This window comes from Astatotilapia calliptera, chromosome 7, assembly GCF_964374335.1.
Source record: "Astatotilapia calliptera chromosome 7, fAstCal68.1, whole genome shotgun sequence".
NCBI lineage: Eukaryota > Metazoa > Chordata > Actinopteri > Cichliformes > Cichlidae > Astatotilapia > Astatotilapia calliptera.
Genome location: NC_137428.1, coordinates 46,155,251 through 46,162,374, shown reverse-complemented (window position 1 = coordinate 46,162,374; position 7,124 = coordinate 46,155,251).

Below are 7,124 nucleotides of genomic sequence, written 5' to 3'. Positions count from 1 at the left end.
AGCCTGTCAGGTACAATGTAATTGACTGGGGAGATTAAAAAGAAGATATCACAGTGCATTATTGATTCACATGTTAAGAGGGTCACATGTACCACAGTTTATCAGCACCCCAGCAGACAGTCTGGAAATGGGAGACTTTTTATAAAACCCTCCTGGGGACAAGGGGGAGATATTAAAAGGTTGCACTCAGTCAATTGTTTTCAAGTTTGTGTCCACGCCCTGTTCCCACTCTTACACTGAACCCACATTGAAAAAGGCGTCGAGCACAATACATCAGACACTTCTCAGCATAATTTACCTCGGAGAAGAGAAAATGTAGGTGACAGTGACTTGTGAGTGGAAAGTTGCCTGGCTGAATACTAAACCTGACTATTAAAATGTCAATCAGCAAAGCTGCAAAAGGAATGAAAGGGCCTACAGTCATGTGTAAGGTGCTGCAAGGCTGTATTTAAGCACAGCAGCGCTTTGAGCAAAACGCTAGCAGCATAAGAATGACAACATATTCATATTCCTACTCTGCAAAATATCAGTAGCATTGGAAAAAGTGAATATTGGTGTAACTGAAGAATAAAAAGGGGGGGGAAGTCAGCTCGCCAGTGCCACACTGTGTCCTGACAAACATTTAAAAACCTTTGTAGAATTTGTGAAGTGCATATTCCTCAGCCTGGAAAAATGTCACGTGTTTGGTGGAGCAAATATTTCTAGACGTCTTCAGAACTTCTGTTATTAGATGTTATTCATTTGTAATTGTCAGTGTATTCGAGGACTTCTTCGCTTAGCTTTACTTAGCCATCACCCTTCAACAGGTCCCTCAAAGTATATTTTTTATGCATTTATCATAGTACACTGATGTTTATTAAGGTCACTATTGATAATTGGTGAATCATCTTCTGCAATGATGGTTTTATCCTTGAATGATGATTTAATGTCATTGCACAAGAGAGGCCAATGTTACCATGTCATTTTCAGGTATTAACCAGCTGATTAGCTGCTGCCAATAATTATTTCGAGTGTGACAGGTCAGCAATTAGACAGCTGCTCCGCAAAACAACAGGAATAATTTTTAACATCTGATTTTAATAAGTCTGCAGGGAAAAAAAGTTTTCACACTACTCTTGGTACTCATTGGCAGTAAAAGACCTTCCCGGTTCTGGGTATCTCTCTCAGTTATGAATATTGTATAAACACAGAGCTTGTGGAGCTGAAAAACAGCATGCTGAAAAAACCCTTCCCTGGACAAATAGAAGTTCTGAGATGTGCGAGAAAGGTCGTACACTTCGGTCTTCCCTTGAAGACGAAGGAATGTTTCATTCATATTTTAATGAATGTTCTCAGGTCAGGGATGAATACACACAGGAGCAGGTGAAAGGTGAAGCTGATATAAATAGCTGGTGTGGAGAGGTGCAAAGCACGACCTTGTCCGTCCATAGAAGAAGATAATTACACTGCTGTGATCCAGAGTTATTGGCAGCTCTCTGTTAGATAATTACCATAGTTTAAAGGGCTTTTGGAAAGTTACAAATCATAACAATATTTTTCAGCATGTTATGCGTTATTTCGTTCTGTCTTACACATTTAGACCTTCCTTGACCCTATTCATCTTTTGAAGTACAAATAAGCATGTTAAGTCAAACTAAATTCAAGCAAAGTAAAAGAAAGAAATAATACTGTGGCTGTCATTTAGCAATAAATGCGTCTTTTGAAAAGGTCACAGTGGTTCTTTTTTTTTAAACCCCAGCCGTCCTCACAGACCTTTGTCAGCACTTGGTTCTTTAAAAAAGCTCTTTTTGAATTTCTTTTGAGAGTAAGGCAAATAAAAACAACGTTTGATGCCTAAGAAAAATAACAGCCCTATAATGAATTTTGGAATGAAGAGATAACCCCATTCATCTGATTTTACTGGGAGTGCTTCTTTTACTTCTTCGGTCAGTATATTTTATATATGACAACATAAACTTTTATATGATCAAATTATTTAAAAATGACATGCTGTACGTTATGTTTAACTATCTACCTATAGAACATGACTGGAAGGGTGGAAGGTTGTAGTATTTATCACAACCCTTAAGTTGAGACTCTTGATTTCATAGTTCGTCTTTGTTTCCCTCCTTTTGACCTTGTGTCCATGCTAACTTTATGCTTATGATTTCTGTAAAGGGCCTCTTTTCAGACATCCTTGTGCTGCCCATAACTGGTTGGAATATCAAGCCATTTCACCACTCAAAAAGCCCAGCTTTTTAAAAAATTGCCTCTAGAGGAGATGAATCTGAAAACTGACTTGTTTTTAGTGTGGGCGAAGAGAACAGAGATTTTGGAAGCCCACTCAAATACATTTAGGAGATGTGTCAGTAAAGTACAGCTCTACATGCTGACTGTTTTACGCAAAATCTCCTTGGCAGATGTTGCCTGTTTTGTTTTAAAACCGAAAACTGATAAACAGATTAGGAAATTATTTAAAGTGATGTTTTTTTGTGTTTTGATTGAGGGTGGGAAGGGATTTTTACCACCTTACAGCAGTGATTTGGTCTCAGATAAGCAGAGCAGAAACGTTGCTACTTTCTTTTTGCAACTTATTGCCACACAGCTGAGACTTTTATCTCTAAACTCTGCACAAATATCAGTACAGATATGGGAGCAAGGTCCTGAGCTAATTAAATCTGTAATCACTTTGTACTTTAACAACACAAACGGAGGGTGAGGCTGGCATAAGATTCAGCTGGTGGTTTAAATGAGGGCCTGTGGACTATTATTATATAAGGATAACTAACTGGGTCAGAGATCTTTAGCAGTAAGACGGGTTCATGCACACCTGCAAGATGAAAGTTTTCCTCAAGGAAGCTGGGATAATAATTGAGAGAGAATTGAGAAAGAGGCTGGAGAGAACTACATGATAGTCTTGCCAATGGTCAAGAATATAGGTGCTCTATTTTGTCTGCAGGGGTTGAAGTCAGTGGGTCTGAGAGGGGGAGGTAATAAGTTTCAGGAAGGATCCTGGGTGAGAGTGCAACCTAATGGAGGACTGAACAGCAGACAGCAGAAGTCAGTGAACACTTCAAAGGCTTTTCCATTTCAAATAAAGAGCTCATTCTGCCCTCTAGTGGGAATCTGAAAAACCTGCATCAAAATGCAATTCTCATTTGTATCACACAGCATCCCTTTCTTCCACTTTCCTCTTAGCATGTTTCTGGGCAAATTTAGTTTTGTTTAATTATTTTTATTCATTTCCAGGTATTGTTTCTCACAAACACCAATGCAACATCATCCTTTTTGGTATACACATGCAGCAGTATTAAGTCATCATTCTTGTGCCCTTCTCCCCTTCTTTGTTTAGTGTGGGAGGTTTAATTTTAAAAGATGTATTTCAGCATCAGAAGATTTTAGTCCTGGGAAACATTCATACACTTGTATTTTTGCTATTACAGTGGTCCCTCGTTTATCGCGGGAGTTAGCTTCCAAAAATAACCCGCGATAGGTGAAATCCGCAAAGTAGCCAACTTTTTTTTTTTTACCCTCACTACACACTTTATACACCTTTGTCAGACAGGCACGAACATTTGCACACTTTTCTCTCTTGTTTAAACACTCTCAAAGTTCAAACCTTCATAGAAAAATAAGTCCAGTGTTATAGAATGAAATCAAAGGCACCCGCGGTTGCCTTTGACGGTACAAAACGTTTCGTCGACATTGTTGTGTTTGTTGGGGTGTGTCGGTGTGTGAAACTATAGCCCAAGGTTTATAATGTTAACTGGTAATTATGTGACAATGCATTTCAGGTCATGTTATGGAGAAACGGAAAAGTAATGTAATGGGTAGTGTAATGGATTACTTTCTTCAGCAAGTAATTAAGTAGCACACTATTGGAATGGCTTTTTAATTAATATGTGATAAATGCTCTGGTATTTTCTGCAATGGGCTTTCTATATCCTCCAAACAAACAGTTTTTGTGTTCATTTGGGCCTTTTTCCCTAAAAGAAAGGAGGTCTTTAAGAAGATAGTAATACCACATTCAAAGCCAAGTAAACACTAATGAAAAAATTACTGACATTTGTCTGTTGAGTCAAAAGGATAAGATTGTAATGTCCTAATATAAACAATGCATACCCTGTAATATTACAAAATAAAGTGAGAATCTCCCAGCATGTTTCAAAAATGAAAAAACAAAACAAATAGAGGGTGTGTAATGCTCAACACTATTTTATTTTCCTAAAACAACTTCAGCTGAAATGTCAAATATTAGCAAATGTGTTTTGTATTCATGCTAAAAACACTGAAATAATTTTATGTTACATGTGTTTAGCATAACACTTGAAAAAAAATGCCAAATAAAAAGTTTCTACAATTTAACAGAGGCCGACTGCTTCTTCTTTGTCATCCTTGTATGCTTTACTTAAATACCAGCAGGTGGCTGAAATATTCGAAGCTGTATGTTTTGTTTGATTTTGATGATGTTATACATCCTATGTTACAGATATTATTATAATGCCATGTCCAACATCCAAAGTCACCTTTCTTACAGCGTTTCTTTCAACCAGATGCTACTAAACCAGAGAGGGGGATTCACACGAGTATTCATCCGTGGCATTTGCAGTTGTGTGTGCATTATTAATCCTGATCTAATGGGGCAAAATTAGACTGCGAAGGGTGTGTGGTTTTCAGTTAACGAGACACAGTTTACATTTAAGCCCAACCTCGTAAGTTGGTTTCACCGATAAAAATTGCCATTACAGTTGCATGAAGCCTACTGGTTACATAAACAAAACATAAACTAAAATTATTTTCATTTTAAGGAATAGATACTGACTCTTGGAAGCCCATTTTATTTCCTGTTTTCTGTCCTTTTCTGGATGTTGTTTTCCTAGCAACAGTGCTGCTAAAGGTGAAGAGGTGGGAGTTTGATTAACTGCAAGTATTGGAGAGGGGGGGGGGGGTGTCTGGGGTGATGGAGGTTCCCAATTACTTTCCTGGCTGCATGGAAAAGAGGAGGTCAAGACCCCTTTTCAGCCAACTTATAAGTGTGAGTGGTTTGCCCTTGGCCTGGGCCTATACAGCTCCAAACTTGGCAGTTGTGAATTAAGTGACATAACTGTTTGGCACTGGACTGAATAAAATCCACTGATCACTTCCTAGTGGATTTTATTCAGCAGATACAAAAGTAGCAGGGCAAATGAGCTCTTAAATAAAAGGCCATTGGTTAAAGTCTCATGGTGACTGAACCACTCATCTAACTTGAAGTAACAAGACGAAAATAAAATCCAAACATAAAGGTTTGCATGAGACACTTCTTTCTTTTTATACACGATTAACTCCTTCCTGGAGATTAACCTATATATAAGTGTTACATCCCACAGGAGGATGTTGGTTTTCTTCTCTCAACTAACTCCTTATGTTTTGTCTAAGCTCCACCTCCTCTGTCCTGATTGGATGCTGCTCAGAGTCCAGCTAATTGTTAATCAGAATACTTAAGGCCTGTGGAGCAGTGTTTCTGTGCCCTCTGGCCATTTTGTTTTCCATACCTGTACAGGCTTGCATGCCTTTGTGACTTGTATGTGCATTTTTTTGTTTTCATGTTCAGACTGCTTGTAGGGGAGAGCTGCCTTTTGTTTTGACACCCTGTTTTCTCCTGTTTACGTGTTGTTAGGTAGGTTATGGTTATAGGTTGTATATTTGGTTTTCTTTGGAGTTAGGTAAATTTCTTTTATTTTCACATCAGGGGTGTTTTGTTTGTTATGTTGGCCTTGGCTCTCCCTGATGTTATACCTCAGTCTGAACCCAAATTTCATCACTAGCATTAAATAAACCTTTTTAAAACTACCATCTTGGCTCCTCCTTCACTTTCCACCTTTATGTTTGTCCCTTCAAACCCCCTAGACTAGCCAGGGGATGTAACAATAAGAATGAAAATGAATGAAACTTTTCAAAGACTGTCAGTGGACTTTAAGCCATTAGTAACAGAAGACTAATAAAAAAAATACTTTCATTTGATTGGTGAGTCAAAAGGGTAAGAGTGTGAAGTCCATATAAATGTGAAGTGTAATTTTTCTGAACAACATGACCAACTAAAATATATACTGAGGGAAAACATTACAGAACTATGGGGCTTCCCCCAGTGTGAAAACACTCACAATGTATGGTGTGAAGCTCTCCCAAAACTATTCAAAAAAGTATTTACAAAAAAGAACAGAAAAGCAAAATAAGGTTATTAAGAAATAGCCAGTGGTCAATAGTAAGAATTATTTTCTCATAACTTAAACTCAAATATAATCAAATCCGTTTTGTACAATTTTTTTTAAAACCTTTACTTTAAAAATTCGTCAGTTTTGTAAATTACTGAAAAAAATATAGTGATTAGTTGATTTGTCCCTGTTCGCCATAGGTTGAATTGTGTGTCAATCAAATAAATAAGGCGGTGCTCTCATTGGATAGTAGAAACGCCTTAAAAACATATCTTTGGTGTGATTGGACAGAATTGACATGGCAACAAGATGCGTGGTGATGCAAATTGGTGACATTTCTGCCCCCATAAGGCTACTAGCTTTTGGGCTCTCTACCAGCTAGCTAATGCAAACAAAGCGGCCAGTAAGGGGTTTGTGTGTGTGTGTTTATGCGGCTATATCTCTGCTATTAGCTATCCTAATACCCAACGCAAAACCCTCTTTATTTATAAATCTTCTCATTTCTTCTTTGGTAGTCATACAACAAAACAAAACTGAAGTTGCTTTGGTGAAGGTAAGACATTTCTTTCCTTTACACGACCGCACTGGTTTTTCCAAAATGGCTTCTGCTAGCTAGTAAGCTAAAATTGAAACGTCTACCAACAGCTTGCTTAAGCTAACTATAGCATATTAGCTTAAGAGCCGGTGGATAGCCTAGCTTGCAGATGTCTCGGCTAATTTAAATGAAGGTAGAAAATGGCGTCGTCCTTTAGCTACTCCAACGAAAACTTAAAAGTACACAAACGTGTTAATGGGTCCGCTAAATGATTAAATTCACGAGTCCCACCACACAGATTCAGCCAAGTTCGCTTCAACACTCGTATGAAATCTGTATAAGTAATCTCAGCAAGGGATGGCGACACGAAGAATCGGCTGTAAACGTTAGCCAGCCATGCTTGCCCTGCCCTGTTT